General features: G+C 57.6%; 1 protein-coding gene across 8 annotated transcripts in view; it reads right to left on the bottom strand.

Annotated features, from left to right (window-relative positions):
- Window positions 1-16,844, bottom strand: part of USP31 (ubiquitin specific peptidase 31) — a 68,724-nt gene that overhangs the window by 15,668 nt on the left and 36,212 nt on the right. For 3 of the 8 annotated variants that reach the window (XR_012676164.1, XR_012676165.1, XR_012676162.1), the window contains exons 17-18: window positions 9,943-10,117; window positions 682-797 (exon numbers count right to left, since the gene is read on the bottom strand). The gene's annotated coding sequence lies outside the window, so the exon portion shown is untranslated. The remainder of the gene's footprint in view (window positions 1-681; window positions 798-9,942; window positions 10,118-16,844) is intronic. The other 5 variants (XR_012676166.1, XR_012676163.1, XR_012676161.1 and 2 more) reach the window with 2 other exon arrangements.

The following is a 16,844-nucleotide window of genomic DNA, read 5'->3' as shown; positions in this document are numbered from 1 at the left end:
CGCGGCACCACGGCACTGCGGCATCACAGCACCGCACACCGGCACTCCTGAGACCCCAGCCAGGACGTGGCCACCGCCACCACTGCCTGGCTGGAGAACAGCGACAGCGGCAATATTCCCTCCCGCGTTCTTCAGCCTCATTTTCTAATCCACTTTCCACCAGCTTTTTAACCAGGGCATCGCGGCGCCGAGTGAAACACTGTCCGGAGCCTGTTATTTCTGTACCACTGCGTCCATCAACCAAACTCGTAATCTCATCACAGGATGAAATCAGATTGGTTTGACAGGACCTACTTCTTTTCAACATATTGACAGGCATGAATTTATATTCCCAGGTTCTAATTCTCTCATTAATTGCATCTTGCATTAGTTTTTCCACCCGCTTGCCCAGGATTAACGTCAGGCTAATTGGACGTAGTTGTCCAAGCCATCTCACTTACTCACTCCACTGTCTCTTGGTACAATGCGTTCTCCTCCCACCCAACACTATTTTCCTGCTCTTCAGGATCAACAGGGAAGCTCCAAGGGGAGCTGCTTCTGGCTCCAGTTTAAATCCACTTCTCCCCAAAGCCCCTTGTACAGGTCCCGGGGCCAGGCTGCCGCAGGACCCCGCAGTAGCACCCGGCACCGGCACCGCGTGGCGCGCTCGCTGCACACCCGGCACCCACCGCGGCTGCTCACCCATCTCAGGCCGGTTCACTGAGCAGAGCTCCAGACCTGCCCTTGACATTGTCCTTCATTCTCACCGCCTGCTGCACAGGTTTCAGCTTCTGGAGGCCTCATCTCCCAGTTTCCTTCTGCAACCACAAGAAGCGATGATTCTTGTCTTTTACTGGCAATGGAAGTCTCCCGATTTTGTTCGAGTTTGAAAAGAGGGAGGTCCCGCCGCAGCCTGGCAGACGCCAGCCCCGCAGCCCTGCATATTGCAGTTGCATTTTTAAAAACAGTTTTAATGAAGGTGCTCCACTGTGTGTGTATCTGCATGCGTCATCCGTCCAGGCTCACACCATATAAGTCACCACTACTTGTGGAAAAGCTAATTAAAGGTAATCATGAAAACCTCATTAGTCCTCATTTACATAAGATACACAGAGAAATTTCCTAACCTTTAATCCTGGCCGTCACAATCCATTTAGATATCTCCTGTATGCTTAATTCAAAGGCAGAAGCACAGCCCCATCCCCTCTGTGCACACTGCTCCCCGAGCTCTCTCGGCCACTGCGAGCCCTGGAGAAGATGGACCCAACTGCTTCAAACACGGCTGAAACAGGTCTGGGTCAGCCCACGCCGATCAGCGTATCGGGGTGAGCATGTCCTGCCCCACAGGCGAGCACAAGCATGTCCTGCATCCTGGGGAGAGCATGTCTGCATTGCGATGTCAGCATGTCCTGCCTGCCCTGCGCTGCGGGAGAGCACGTCCTGCCGTTCCCAGGACCTGGCCCTGCTCCGGCACCCCTTGCCCCAGGAAGTGCCCGTCACCCCGTGCTCGTGCTGGCGCTGCGCGCTGGCACTGCGCACCAGCACCCCAGCCCCTACCGCTCCTGCCGGGGCTCTGCCCCCCCGGCCCCTGGCCCGACAGCAAGCGGCGCTCACCGCACTATGGCAGGAGCAGCAATGCTGGGGAGAGGAAAGAAAAAAAATTAGGCCCTGGGGAAAACAAAGTTCCACTTCTCTGCACAGCTCTGTCATCTTCAGCACCAGCCTCGCCACCACCATGAGGATCACCTTAATAATGCATATTCGTGGCAGCGCCGGGGCTCGGCACAGCGGCTGGTGAAGGTGACAGTCACACTGCAAAGGTCCCCCATGAGCCGCCACGTGCCATGACAGCTTCTACCCCCTGCCCGGCAGAGTCCTGGCCTCCTGCGCGCCTGGTACAGAAACGCAGCTCAATTAGGACCTGTCTGCCATAAAAATATTGGAGCATTAAAGGTATTAGATAAAACTGCTTCTGCTATTAAAGCAGATCACGTCCTGGAAATCTAAGCAGTAAGCTGTGCAATTTCACCCTGCGATAGGACTGGATTAAGTTCTTCCCACAAAAGCCTCTTATTGTACGAAAAAGACCATTAGCAACCTATGAAATCAATAGGAGACACAGCCCTGGTGCTGTAAAACACCAGAACTGGCCGCAGCACTGGCAATAGCACCAATTAGGCTGGGGCCTCTTTCGCAAACTCTAGCAGGAAAGAGCTTTGCTGAAATCGGAGGAGTTGTTGCAGTCCCGCGGCCGGCGGCTGGCCGGCAGGAACGAGCCACGAGCCCAGAGAGCTTTTTGCGGCGGGGACACGCGGTGGCAGCACGGGCAGCGGGGGCTGCCGGGCACGTGTCAGGGTGATGGGGCAAGCGGCAGGAGCTGGCGGATGGAAGCCTGCAGGACTGAGAAGCCCTTCTCATCCTTCTCCTGACAGCCTTTGGGGCTGTTCAGCTTTTTTTGCTGCGAATTGGGGTGGCAGCTTTTACCCTCAGTCCCTCAGACTCCCACCTGCAAACAGCCACCTCTGCTCCAGGAGCCAAGCTGGTTTCCCCGGGAGCCCCGGGGCCATCGCAGCAGGACCCAAAGGCGTCAGCCAGTGGCAGCGTGGCAGCTGCACCGACACCGTCAGGGTATCACCAGTGCCCTGCCTGCCCCGCCAGGTGCTGGCATAAGTGTGGGGAGCCACGTCGAGTCCCTGCTGTTTGCTATTACCTTCCAAAGACATTGGGTTTATTTTTCAGTCTTGGGCAGAGTTGGGTGAAATGCATCAAAGCAACACAGAATGTTGCAAACCTCATGAAAATAGATTTGCAAAATACGATTTTCCTCAATTTCTGCAAAGTAGTAATTCCGTAAGTCAGTGAGCACGGAAACCGGTGTGGTGGGGACAGACATTATTCTGGTGAGCAGCTCCCACCTTCCCTCTCATCTCTGCAGCTCTGCAAATCCCGCTCGGCTCCCGATCCCAAGCCCATGTGCCCGGGAGCTGCCCCGGGGAAGGTGCCCAGGAGCAGGCTGCGGCCATCCTTCAGCCGCGGCCACGGCAGCGCTGCCGGGCAGAGCCACGCTGCAGGCGGCTGTGGCCCAGGGCAGGCGCTGGGGCCCGGGGGGACGAGAGGATGCCCTGAGAGGGGACTTCGCCCCAGCTGAGCCCCACAGCACCAGGGTGGCAGGGGGGATCCCGGCTGGGCTCGGGGCTGGGAGGGCCTCACAGTGGGGAGGGGAGCGGGACCGGGAGCATCGCCTTGGCTCGGAGCTGTCCCCAGCCGCGAGCATGGGGGGACGCACCGGCCCCCGGTCGAGCTGCACATCCTCCAGCGCTGCCCAAGGACTCGCATGTCTCCTGGCAAACGTGGCCCCACCGGCGCTGACAGGCATGGCAGCGTCGGCTTGCAGGAGACGAGGGGTGCGCTCGGGAACGTGGCCCCCTCTCAGCCATGGCCTCTGCCGGCCGGGTGCTCCGGCCACCCCCGGGCAGCCGGCGGAGGGAGGACTCGACTGCCAGGGCCAGTCCCACCACTGCCGGCGTGAAGCACAGCCAAACCCGTGAGCGGCGGCAGAGATGATTTGACCTTCACATCAGATTAGCTCCTCTGCTCCTCAGACTGACAGCTAAGATTATTTGTAATTAGGATTAAAAGACGAAGTAAGAGAAGAAACAGAATTGAAAATGGGCTTTCTGTAATTAAGAGCGCTGCTTTCGCTGCCGTTGCGGGGCTGGCCGGGGCTGGGGCTGGTCCGGGCTGGGGCTGGTCCCGGGGCCGGTCCCCTGCCGATGCCCATGTGCGGCTCCGTTGGCGTAACGGGGGTTGGCAGGAGGAGGAGACCCCTTGCCGACCGCGCTCAGAGCCTCCAGCTCTGGTGACAAGTATTTAAATATTAAACGATCCCCTAAAGCGAGTCAGAGGCTGGAAGCTGAATCATCACAGAAAGTAATAGGCTGCGAAGGAGGGAACAAGAGGACAATCGCACGAGCGGCTCTTCGCGGGAGACGTGTCTCGGAGCAGCTGGCGCGGAGACTCCCGCTCTCGAGAACGCACAAACCCACTGGGCTCTGCCAGCATGTTTGCACAGCAGTAATTTAATAGAAACCAATCATGCAAAACAGACACAGTATGAGTTTGGGGATTCATTTCCATATATTACACTGTTCTTTACCGTATTCCCAGCCCCAGCCTGAACAGCAGCAGCAGCCGGAGAAAGCGCCAGGCTGGCAGAAAGAGCCGGTGCCCAAGCCGGCCCCAGCCCCAGCAAGCGGCAAGACATTCCTGCTCTCTGGCTTAGGGGGCCACAAGCTCCCCAGGAAGCATCATCACCCCGCTGGGGCCTCCCAAACTCATCATTCCCCCGCACCGGGTGGGCCGGTGCTGGTCCCAGCCCTCACTCCGTGCCCGAGCCGGCATCTCCCACCAGCGCTCGTGGTGTCCTGCGGGGCAGAGCTGCCCCTGGGAGACAGCCTTGGAGAGGGACGAGGATTTCAAGCCAAGGCTAATTGAAGGCTGAGAAACACTCTTTGTGATTCACCACTGGCACGGAAGAAACAGCCCTGCGTGCCATGCCACCTTCCAACGGGGTCACGCATCACACCGGGATTGTGACAAACCCCACACAGAGAGGAGAGCCTGTCCTGCAGGAAGGAAAATCCTCCTGTGGCCACCTCGCATCCCCAGCCCATTACAAGCTATCCTGGGAATGCTGTGCACCGGGTTCACACCGACCTCTTTGGATTTACTCCCACTTGCTTTCCACGGCCTCACCTGACCCTCTCTTCCTGCAGCACCTCTTGGGCAATAGCCATTGCCCCCAGGGCCAATACTTCTGGGTGAAGGCTAATGGAAAGGCTCCTCAGCCATCGCTGCACTGGAAGCCCTTGGTGCCGAGCAGCCCGGGGAGAGCTGGGTCTCACTAGCGCACAGGTACGATGGCACAGCGCGGCTGCACAGGACAGCCTGTGCCAGCACAGCACGATGCCAAGCGGCACAGACCATCCCGTTGGCTTGCTCCAGACACCCACCACCGTGGTGTCAGGCCTGGACAGCAGCGTTTTGCCAACCTCTGCCCCATGGTGCCTGCACTGTGGGTGCCAGTGCAGAGCAGCAGGGCAATGAGCCGCAAGGGCATCGTGCACCCTGACAGCTCCTGTTGCTCAGAAAACACTGCTGCCCCACACAGCAGCCCTGCAGCAGCAGCAGGGAGAGGTTTCCTCGCCCCCGGGCAGCAGGCAGGACCTCACACAACTCCTCCTCCCCAGGCACCCTTCTGCTCGGCAGCCCTTTGCCACCCCGAGTAATGGCTGTGCACGTACCCTAATAGCGCAGTCAAAGGGCTCAGCCGGAAGGCGGTGGTCCAACATGAAAAGCAACCTGGGGAGTTTGATGCAATATTTATACAGTGCCTTGTCTCGGTCTGATGTGGCGGCACAGCAGGCTGGCTCCCGATGTGCGGGGGGGATAACCCACCCCCTGTCCCCGTCCCCAAATCCCTGGGAAGCCTGTGCCCAGCCCAGCCCGGGCGCTGCAGTCCCCAAAGCGCTGCCGGGTCCCTTGCAGGGTCTAAACACCAGATCGAGCGGCAGCTCGCGCTCCATGGCTGCCCCGGGGACCCTGTGGCTGTGGCAGGGGCTGACTGTGACTGTGCCGCTCGGGCAGCCACCCCCCGGAGTGCCCATGCTTTATGGAAACATGATTCAAAAATACTGACACTTCAGGGAAAAGTGAAACGTACCTGGAAGGAACTTTATGGGAGGAATTTCTAGCAGGTTTAACATTTACCCAGTTTCATATCTTCTTTAGCCCTTTTGGGAGAGCTTAATTTCCTGTGAAATTCAGATTGCAAATGAGTTTGGCCACTCAGCCAGCCAGGAAAGTGGCTCAAATAAGTGAACTCCCTCCAACTGACCAAGAGCGCTGGTCCGCAGGAACACCATATAATGGGATGTGAGCACTGGAGCCCTGACGGCCTAATAAATGCCGGGTTAATTTTGATTATAATATTTAAAACCTCGCAGAGTACACGAGAATCTGTCCGACACTGTCATAGAAAGGAAAACATTTCCCTTGCTGCTCCGGACAGGACATCTTTGCTTTGCTGGCAGTTCCCCTAATTTAATTATCCTTCCTTCAGCAACTTCTTATCACCATTTCCCAGGAGGTACAGTTCTTTGGAGGATGTTTTTAGGGGCTCTCAGTGGTTCAAATTTAATTGCAATGCGCTGTCACTTCAATGCAGGACAGGGAGCTGCATGGCCAGCCAGGACCGCGGGCACCCGGTGGGAAACGGCTCCTCTGGAGCGGCCAGGGCTGGATTTCAGCCTGGGCTCCTGCTCCCCACGGGGGATGCACCTGGGGGGCGGCAGCCACGGCTATGCCTTTGGCCACCCTCCGAGCCCCGCTGTGGGGACGTCTCTCGGGGAGTGGGCTGGGGGCTCCGGGCGCTGCCCTTGCCAGCGGCCATCCAGCGTCCATCTGCCTTCAGAGAGGTCAGGGGAAGGGATGACACCCCTGCCAGCCCCGTCTCAGCCGTGCTGGTGATCCCCCTCGCCAACGGCTCAGGGCCGGGGCTGCCATCCTCCCGCAGCCGCTCTCCCACCCGGGGGGATGGAGGTCCCCGCTCCAGACTGGGTCAGTGCTGCGGTTTGCATCTCTGACGCAGGAAATGTAGCGTGATGTGCTACATCAAAATTGAGCTGATGGCCAGCAGCTCCTGCAGCTCTAGCGCGGCTATTCATGGGGGTCACAAGCCCACCGAGCAGACCGCCGGCAGCACAACAGCAAGACCCTTCAGGTACAACTGCACATGAACATGCAGCACATGGGTGCCCCCAAAGCTGTTGCTGCTCTGCAGTGACACACAGCACACCCCAAAGCTGGATGTGCCAGGGATGCTGGGTGCCCGACCGTGGTGCCCAGCCCCTCGGGCCAGCAACGAGCTGTGGGCTCAGGGCTCCTGCAGCAGCAAGGCGGCCAGGCTGCTGCTCGCCCACCTGCCCAGCGCCGCTCTGCACCCACCTCCTGCTGCAGTGCAGGCGGTGCCCAGCATCCTGGCACGCCGGCTGCGGTGAGGCTGCCAGGGCAGTGGCCTTGAAAGGGAATTTCTAATGACCCCTGCCTCGGGTAATTCATGGCCCTGCAACAAACAGATGCAAATACACGAGCAAGAAGGAAACATCCCTTGGATTTTTAAAACATTCAGTAACAGCAAGTGAGGGCGATATATTATTTAAAGGCTCTTCTAAGGAAAGAAAATAATTTCAGCTTAGTTAGCTTTTTAGGACAGTGTAAGTAGAGAGCAGGGACAGCGGAGCCGCAAGCAGCAGCGTGGGTGGTGGAGTGGGGAGATGCACTGGCCGACAGGCACACGGCACCGGGCTGCTCGGCCACGCCAGCACAAGGCACCGCGGGGCTGTGGGGTCCCTGAACCCCGAGATGGCTTTTCCTGAAGTCCCGGCCTCCCTGAAGACAGTGCGGGGCGGCCATGCCAGGCTGCTGGGTGAAGCGGGGTCTGGTCCAGCACAGGTGCTGGTGGCTTCAGCCGGAGCAAGCAGAGGACGAGGGGACACAGCGCCCAGCTTGCAGCATCCCCGTGGCCGCCCCTGTGCAAGGGTGCCAGGAGCTCGCCAACCGGTGGTGTGAGAAACCGGCGGTGATGGAGGGGAGCAAGGCGTAATGGGCACTGCGGTGCAGGAGCGCACTGATGAATTAGGTGTCACTGGGTTTAATCCAGAGTCATTAGCCATGCTGAACACTCGCATATCATTTGTTAAACCAATGGATTGCTGGAGGTCATTCGGTAATAAGAAAGGGAGAGAAGGGTTATTAGTTTTTATCAGACATTAATTGGCCAAAATCGATTACTGATTTGGCATTTGCAGTGTATTAGGGGTGTCCCCCCGCCAGAAGCACCCCGGTTGGCAGAGCAGAAGGGTGGCAGCACCTCCGCAGTGGGCACCACAGCATTGCCCAGGCATGGGCCAGCAACCCTGTCCTGGGGGGACGCTCTGGGCAGACGCCATCGCGAGTGGCTCCCATCCACACGCTTCCCATCAGCTTGTCCTGGGCTGCAGGAGTGGGGAGCGGCGAGGGGCACCCCGTACCCGTGCAGCCGCCCCACGCGCCTGGGTGCCCCATGCCCAATGCACATCCTGCACCCAGTCTTGCCCCAGCCCAGGGCAGCGCCGCAGGCAGCAGCTCCTGCAGCTCCCCCAGGTCCACCCGCCACGCTCGAAGTGGCAGGGAGCGGCAGAAATGATCCGGGAACCGCTCAGGTGATACCACATTTATCTAACAAGCTTCCAAATGAAAACTAGCATTTGGACTTATTGCATTCTGGCTCAAAATTTGATTACATTTTTCTACAGCTGTAAATCTGCCTTCCTTTCTGCAACATTATTATTAAAGCCAGTATTGAATTGGTGGTGTGATACGTAAAATTTCAATCCTGGCTTTGACATTCCAGGAAGTTAAAAACCAATTACAGTGTGTGCTTTGCCTCGGGACAGAATGAATCATTGAACACAGCCACTTCACCAAGAGAAATTAAAGGTTGAAGCAGCAACATGGGGAAGGTATTAAGTTAAAAATCAAAGGTCAATTAAAGTAAAACTGAGTCTATTTTATTTTTAATATTTTGCTTACATTTTCATTCCTTTCTGATGAACAAGGAGGCAAAATAAACCTGCACTTTTATTTATTTGCTGGGTAATAAATCTGGGCTGAAGTTGGTTTCAGGAGCTAAGAGGAAACATTCAGGTGATAAAACTCCCAGCCCAATAACCAGCACTAATCTCGCCGTAACGAAGCCGGCGCAGCAATGGCGCAGCACGCACGCCCTCCCCACACCAACGGCAGCCGCCACACGGCAGCGAGGGTCCCGCCTCGCCTCCGCCTGCGACCACCGAGCCGCTGCGGCCGCTCACGCAGCAAAGCAAAGGGCATACGCGGGAGGTGCCCAGCGCCCAGGGGACACGACCCGCTGCCACCATCACCCCGGGCCCATGAGGGCCCACTTGGCCCCAGAGCTCGGCCGTGCCACGCCGGGACAGGCAGCACCGACTGCAAAACGCAGGAAAGAGGGTCAAAGTCAGCACTGAGGTGTGCAAAGAGCTACGTGTCCCGCAGCCAGCACCTCCCTCGGGACTGCTGAGCCCACGGGGACACGGAGGGAGGGGGTGCAGCAGGTCTTGGCAAAACCAGGCGGCACGGCTCCTTCTGCTACTTTGGCTTTGCGGCAGGGGATGCCCCGCGCTGCGGGTCCTCTGCAGAAGTGAGCAGCCAGGGCGCAGGGTCACACCGTGTGTCACACCACGCAGCATCACACCACGACAGCGTCACGCGGCGCGCTCGCGGTTCTGCTCTTGGCTCCAAGGGGCACCCAGGGTGAGCCGTTAAGCCCCAAAGCCCCAGCCTGCTCTTTTCCAAATGGGGGGGTAGCAGCTCCCCGTCCCCACGCATACCGTACCAGTGAGACCCCCGTGCCCCCCAGGCAAGAGCAGAGCAAGGCCTTTTCCAGCAGCAGACTCACCGGCCGCGGGGCAGGCTGGCACCAGCGCATCCCCAGGCTGGCACCAGCCCAGGACGGACCCGCCGCGGGTACCCAGGGCCCGGCACGCTGCGCGTCCCCGAGGGATGGAGCCAGCACCGCCGGGGGACCGGAGCTGCAGGCAGCGTGGGCAGCCCACGCCACGGGCACCTTCCAGCAGCAACGAGACACATGTGTGCACACACGCGCACACGCAATCCCCCCAGCACGGCGTGCAAGACAGCATGACAGGGGCAGCCCCTCTGCAGCCCCCCGCCTGCCTCGGCAGCGTGCGGTGCGACCAGCCCCACCGTATGAATTGCTTCATAAATAAATAAAGCAGACTTCTCCCACACTCCTTGGCGCACAGAGAGCCCTGAGAGGTGATATCACAGCCCATAAACCCATCCAGCGGTGGGAGTGAATCGGCAGCGCCCTCCGCTCTTTACCAGGCATGAAATCAGCTCCGGTTCGATGGGCTGAAGCCTCCAGAGGCAGCGCAGGGGCAGGATCGGTGCCGGCACGGCACAGGACCCACCACGGCAGATATTTACCGACGTCATTAGAGCAGCGAGCGGGGAGGCCGGTTATCTCCTGAGCTGTGGCAGAAGCTGTTGACCCCTCCTGTAAAGCAAAAGACAAGTTGTACTTTCCGTTTTCTGCAGCAGTATGTCATTTGCAGATGCCTTTTACGTGTGGACTTTAATAGATAATCCATACCCTTGAAGTGGAGTATATCATCTGCTCGTTACCGACGATAAATCATTTGCAAAATATTAAAATGCTTAAAGACTGTCATATGGGCTTCATGAATTGCTTTGCAACACACACACTTCTGCCTATCAAAGGAGAAAATGTATTCATCGTGGACCCAGGCACAGCTATCAAACTCCGCTTTATTTACGGTCTGGAGTACAAAGCTATCGGAGAGGCGCAGCGGTGGAGGGAGAACCACCTCCCGGCCCCGCCATTACCGCCTTTCTAGATAATCTGACCCCAGCTATGGAAACTCATTAAGGTCGTTAGGAAACGCAGCAGTTCTCCAGGGAGCCAGCTTCTTTTAGATTAAAAAAGGGAGCGAGAGCGCGTGCGAGCACTGCTAACTGTGCGGTTTATTCACATCTATACAAGTGTGCTAACGGCAGGGAAAGAGTAATCTAATATATTCTCACACAATTTAAACTCATTTCAATAAAAAAAGAATTAGATGGAAGCGAATGGCAGGGAGAGCAGATGTTACGGTGTTGGTGACACCCAGAAGAACAAGCCGATAGCGCTGTATCACACAGAGACGGCGCGTTCAGCCCCGGACGTGGGCTGGGAGGGAAGGCGCGGGAGGGCTGGGAGTGACGGGATGCCCAGGGAGCGACGCGGCCCCGGAGCAGGAGCTGGGCTGCCACCGTGCCACCCGCTCCCAGGCGAGCGCGGCCACCCACAGCTCCCAGGGACCCCGCGCCCCTGCCGCGGGCAAGCCTGCGGGGACACACCAGCGGGACGATGACCCACGGGTCTGGCAATCCACAACCAGCCTCGACCTGCAACGCCACCCGCGCTCATCAACAGAGGAGAGCGGCAAAGGGGCCGGGGGAGCTGGAGCAAGGACAAAGTGAAAGGGCTTGGAGGCTTCTCAGCATCAAATTCCTCCACTCACAGCAGCACCCCCTGTCCCCTGCCATCCCCATCCCCGTCCCTGCCCGCTGGCCACCAGCTCCTTGTCATCCACAGCAATGAGACCAAGCTCCAGGCAGAGGAATGCAGCCAGAGGCACGTTAGGGACCCAGGTCCTGTGGCATTTGAGGCCACAACACCCCAGCGGGACCCTCAGCCACCAAGGAAAGGGGCACGGGAGATGCCCGGGCTATCCCCCCACCAGGAGTTCCTGCAAACGCTCCAGCTTGTTTGGTAAATAATGACTTCGTAATAAATATTCCATAAGCCCACGAACTGCAGTGCATTAAAAAATGATAAGGTCCCTGCTTCCCGAGCAGCCACTCCTCTGCACCGGGGCCTGGAAGAAGTGTTTAAAATCAAGTGTCAGCCAGGGCCGACAGAGGAATTTGTCTTGGGGCTGATGAATAGTTTGAGAAGTATTCAATACCTTCCGGAAGGATCAATTTATCACAGTTTGGCTCAGACCGAGTGAAAACATACAGCCATCCACACTGCATTCGTTTATTAAGAAATTCGGGTCATTATGTTAGACATGCGGTTTCTTATTATTTTTTCTCTGGATGAAACTAATGTGGAAAAAGGGCCACGCGGTGCCTTGATAAATTGCTCCAGCAGCCAACGATGTGCTCATTTCCCCAATTTAAACATCTCCAGAAAAGAGGCGGCAGGACTAGCACCAACACAGCGAGCGCTGGCAGCCGGGAGGGAGCCTCGGGAAGGGCCTCAACGAGTGAGCAAACCCCAGTAACTGCAAAATCAACTGCTTTGTGGCAGCGGCCTGCCTCTGCTCCCCAAGTTGTGGCCACCACCCCACGCCACAGGGCAGAGCCTGGGGTGCCGTGCACCCCAAGGGAGGTGGCATGGGCAGGAGGAGCCCTGCAGGGTGCTTGGGTTTTCCCATCTCCAGGGCAATTAAGCACCACCAGCTCCAAGCTACCAACGAGCCCTCTGTCGGAAGAGCCAAGACCAGGGCATTACAGCCTTTGCAAAGCCTCTACACACGTTTGCAGGTGCAAAAACAGGGGAGACGGAGCCACCACCTCCGCGGCCACGAAGGCACAGCAAGCTCCTAAGGACCGAGGGCCATCACGCCGAAGAGCGCATCTCTCATCAGCATAACACCATGCTCTGGTGTTAATGGGAGGGCAACACAGCTCCCAAATACTGTCAATCTCCTCTCTGCATATGACAAAAGCCTGCACAGAAGTTTTCCCCTAGCAGGGGGAAGGAGGGGTTTCCCCAGCAACCCAACGCTACAGCTCTACGCCTGCCCCCGTTAACCGTCAGATAGATGCTGTGAGCGTCCACCAACCAGGCGAGGTTTCAGGAGCACTCTCAGGACTTCCTATTGGCCTCAAAGCTTTCAATTAGGTACATATGTATTTATGAAATATTATGACAATTGAAAGCCCGTTAAGTGTTACAGTAAAAATCCCTATGTGCAAAACGACTGGGGCATCAGCACGGCCTTAACTGCTAAATCCATTTGGTAATCAGGTTAGGCTGCCAGCGAGAGGCTGGTGTCAGCGGTTTTTATTAAAAGCTGGGTTTTTGCTATAAGAGGTACTAGTTTTATGTTACCATAAATTGTCAACAGTTGGTCAGATCCCCACAGAGAAAGGATCGATACCCAGCAGAGGGGAAAAAGTGCTGAGAAAGGAAAAGCGATACTCTAATTAGAACAAAATTTAAGAGTCCAGGGGTACAGATGACAGTGCCTAATATGTTATAATTTATTGACGGCCTCCAAAGATTGGGTTTTGTTCTGGCTCTCAGAGGCAGGCGGGTGTTAATAAATATCCCAACAGACAGCAGCTGCTGCAGGCAGCGAGGGCAGCTCCTCGCACATCGATCCTCCGCGCCCTCAGCCCCTGCAATCGGCACAACCAGCAGCCATCCTCGCACGGCAGAGCCGCTGCTGCCGCCGGGTCGGGTCCTCAGCCGAACAAGTGGTTTTCTTGGCTCCTCTGGTTTGCACATGGGCTGGGGGGTCTGCTGGTGCCCCCCAAGCCAGCGGCAGGCGAGCTGCAGCCCTGCAGGACAGGTGCCTCGCCAGCCCAAGACCAGGCTCCCGGGGCAGGGGGACAAGGCGGAAAGCCTGGCCCCCCATGGCCAGTGCTCCTGGGCCACCCCCGCCTCCCCGGGGTGTCAGAAATCTGCGCCTCGTTTCACAGTAATCTAATCCCGGCTTAGCACAGTGGTAATCCCGGCCGAGGACGCGAACATCTGCGAGCCCCAGCTCTGCACCCAGATGCAGCCTCCCCTGCTGACCCAGATTTAATAACCACTCGGGTCCTAACCTGCCCTTGCTTCATTTCACAGCGCACGAAGCACCTGCCATTGGACCCTCATAAACAAGGAGGCAATAAAATTTAATCACTCAAAGATCAAAGTTCTCAAGTGTTTTCCAATCACCCTTTCACCACCCTCCCAGCTAGGTTAAGGGAACTGCAGCAGGCGCTCTCTTTAATAAGTAGCCATAAAAACCCGGCTGGATTAGAGAAATATTCGCAAATATAATAAACAAAAATATATTAACTCTAATTCTGCAAAGCCTTTGGCTATATTAATATCTCTTTAATGTAATCACCTATAAATAAGTGATGACCCTATGATTTAATATGACATCTGTCATTCCCATTTCCATACAAGACACGAAGTAATTACTCTCTCTGGTATGCAATAAAAGGATGGGAACGGTATGTTGTGGTTGCCCAGTGCAGCCACCAGCTCCGTCACCCAACGCCCGTAGGCAGCCCCTGGAGGCTCGGCTCTGGCTCACCATTCCCAGCGGGATGGATGGAAACATGAACAAAAGCTGCATGCACGGTCCCATGGCATGGGCTGGCGGTGCCCACGTGTCCCCCCAAGTCCCAGGGACAGGCTGGGGCAAGGGATAACACAGCACAGCTTTGGGTAAACAAGCTAACTTCCATAGTTCTATGGCTGCAGCTGGACAATGGGAGATCAGCCATAGCTGATGACATGTCTGTGATTTGGGGACCAAGGGGGGATTCATGGGTGACCCCTGCCTGCCCCGCAGCAGGGGGGCACACGGCACGCACTGACAACAGCACGTCACTTCAAAGCTTACAGTGCCCTGCGCCGACGGCAGCCTGCCCACCTCGCTGTGCCCTTCGGCCGCTGGACGGGCAAGATGAAGCCCAGAGCCCCCAGCCACATCCCCCAGCCCCACAGCATGGGAGGGCTGGCAAACTGGTTTCTCAGTGCTGGGACCAGTCCTGCCCCAGGAAGAGCCAGGCTCCCCTCGAGGAGCTGCCCTGCTCTCTGCTGGGAACACTCTGCTGGGTGTCAGGCTCGGGCTTGGCAGTCAGACCCGGGACCTGCAGACAGGCAGGGAGCACCGTATGCCCCATGTCCCGAGCTGGGAAACGCACCAGCCGGGGAGAAGAGGCAGGTCCCAGGCTGCAGCAGTGAGCAGAGCTGGCTGCAACAGCCCCCCCGGAATCCCTGTGCCCCCAGACCGGGGTGGAAGCAGCGGCCCCCAGCGCCCTCCCCTGCAGGCACAGGGGCAGATGCACTGCCTGCCCCCCCAGCCCTCTCTGGAAGCGGCCGGCGGTGCCCTGACACCCCAGGGATCTGCAGCGGGGGAACCCTCAGGCCGCGGCTCTGCAGCTACCGGAGCTGGGCCGTGGTTCTAGCACTGGCTGCTGGAAGACCACGGCAATCACAGGCACTGTAGTTTAAGACAGCTCAGCGCGATCAGGAGAAAGGCAGAGCAGTCTGATATGCGGATCTTTCACTTTAGCTGGAGCTCCGCTATCAGGGGAGGTGCTGGGCTCCCAGCCAGGCTCCCGCCATCTCAGCAGGGCAGGGACGAGCCCCGTGGCACGACCCTGCCGGCTTCGTTTGAAGGGACGCAGCTCCGCGCCCCTCCAGCCAGCGCTCCGGGGCAAAGCTGCCCTTTCCCCGTTCTGTCCGGAGAGCTGGAGATTACCAATGCACAGTGCTGCGTGGTGCAGCTTACTGCTGTCCCCAGGGCTGGAGAGGTGACAATATTCTACAGCCCTGAGACAGGAAGGCAACAAGATTTACAGGGAAAAAGCAGCTATGGCAGGCATAAGGAGGCTGGGCTGAGGCTCTTCTTCACACTAAAAGTGTATTGCAGAACTGCCTCACCCCAGAACTGGCCAGAAGAAGCAGAAGAGACTCTCCACCTTATCCCCACCCACCCCTGTCCTTGCTGACTCCTGGAGTAGATCAACCCCATGAGCAGCAGCCTGCAAACAAATCCAATGAAGGGGAAACGCCCGACCATCCCGCCCCATGCCCTGCAGAGCTGAACGTTTGCTCTAGCAATACAGCAAAGGTGACAACCAAATAGCAGCAGCCAGCCACGGCTCCACAATAAGAGTCCACAACCAGAGTCATCTCTCTGCAACCCTACACGAGAGGCCCACAGCCCAGGACAGGAGCCTAGATAGTACGGCGTGCGCCAAACTGCCTTGGCCCAGCCACGCTCTTGGCCGACAGGACCTGCCCACCCAGACCAAAGCAGCCCCAGCAGCGACGCCAAACCCCCAAGCACGCTTCTCCAGCTGGAGCACTGCTTTTGTGTATTTGGGCACCTATGTGATGCTGCATCTCAAAGAGTGGGAAGACAAAAATATGTACATGGGAGGGAGGAGGAGAGAGGAGAAGGGACAAAACCTTAAGAATCAAAAATTGGATTTAAAGGCAAGTTTGTGAAGCATGAGCACCAGCCCCTCCTACACCGATCTGATGGCTCACTCAAGCAGGACGATCAGAGTCTGCAGTGGAAATGCCCCCGGGCAGCTCCGACCACGTCTTCCATTTTTCCCTCCTGTTTTTCAGCTGAGATGACACACCGATTGCTAAAGCATTTCGCACTCCATTCGCCCTCCAGACCAGAGCCCAGGCAGCCCAACAGCCACGGGGATGGTTGCCCAGCCATGCCTGCAGCAGCCGCAGCTGGAGCAGCTCACCCAGCCGAGGGTGTCCCCTGCAGACGACGCAGCCACCCGCATAGACAGCGACAGAGAGGTCCTCCCTTCAGCAGCCGGGAGCAACGGCCCGTCCTCCTCCCACCTTGCTCCATGCTCCTCTCTGGGCCAAGGCGAGGAGGCAGCAGGAGCAGCCCAGCTGCATTCCCGCTGAGCGGCCCACGCTCTCCTCCATGGCTGGAGAGCCGCCGCTGCACACCCTGCTAAATGAAAAACAATATTTAATTACAACAGAGCTAGAGAAGCACAGAATTAAACACACTGTTACTATCACTCTTGCACAGTTTAAGCCCCAGTTCAATAAAGAACCATTAAAAAAGGCTAATATTGAACCAAACCTCAAGAAGCGGAGCCGTGCACTGCATCACTACAGCTGCCAGCACAAGCAGCAGGCTGGAGCGCGGCCAGCACCAGCACTGCACGTGAGAGGGGACATGGGGACGCTCCCACCAGAGCCTTGCACCCGCTGGCGAGGGGAGTGCAGCCCTGGTGGCCCCGGGACATGGGGCCAACGCTGACGGGGAGCCATGACCAGAGACCCATGGACAGAAAGGAGCCAGGGCAGCCGCAGCCTTCGAGCAGAGGCCTGAGCTTTCCGCAGGGCTTTAGGGGCAGGAACAGGGAGGCTGAGCTCAGAGGCGAGGCATGGCTGGGCGGACAGGGGAGACCCCCACCTCTGCGGGCCAGATATGAGC

Source organism: Calonectris borealis, chromosome 16 (assembly GCF_964195595.1).
Source record: "Calonectris borealis chromosome 16, bCalBor7.hap1.2, whole genome shotgun sequence".
Lineage (NCBI taxonomy): Eukaryota > Metazoa > Chordata > Aves > Procellariiformes > Procellariidae > Calonectris > Calonectris borealis.
The sequence above is the reverse complement of the archived record's forward strand: the minus strand, read 5'-3'. Positions and strand labels throughout refer to the sequence as shown.